The sequence below is a fragment of the Poecilia latipinna genome, unplaced genomic scaffold (genome assembly GCF_001443285.1).
Source record: "Poecilia latipinna isolate Pla-1442-1.1 unplaced genomic scaffold, P_latipinna-1.0 Scaffold54, whole genome shotgun sequence".
Taxonomy (NCBI): domain Eukaryota; kingdom Metazoa; phylum Chordata; class Actinopteri; order Cyprinodontiformes; family Poeciliidae; genus Poecilia; species Poecilia latipinna.
In genome coordinates, this window is record NW_015112670.1 from 1,021,089 (window position 1) to 1,021,355 (window position 267).

The following is a 267-nucleotide window of genomic DNA, read 5'->3' on the forward strand; positions in this document are numbered from 1 at the left end:
TGATTAGTGTCCATATTAACAGTGCATCATTACTTTTTTTTTGGATTTCCCTAAGAATATTACAGTTTCAGTCAGTCCCTCTGGTTCGGTTCTAGAGAACAGCAATGTGACTCTGACATGCAACAGTGATGCCAACCCAGCAGAGCAGAATTACACCTGGTACAGAGCTGATGGAGGACAGGAAACTATCATTGGAACTGGAAAGATTTTAAACATTGCAGTATCCATGAACAGAAAGAGTTTTTTTCTGCAAGGCTGAAAATGATG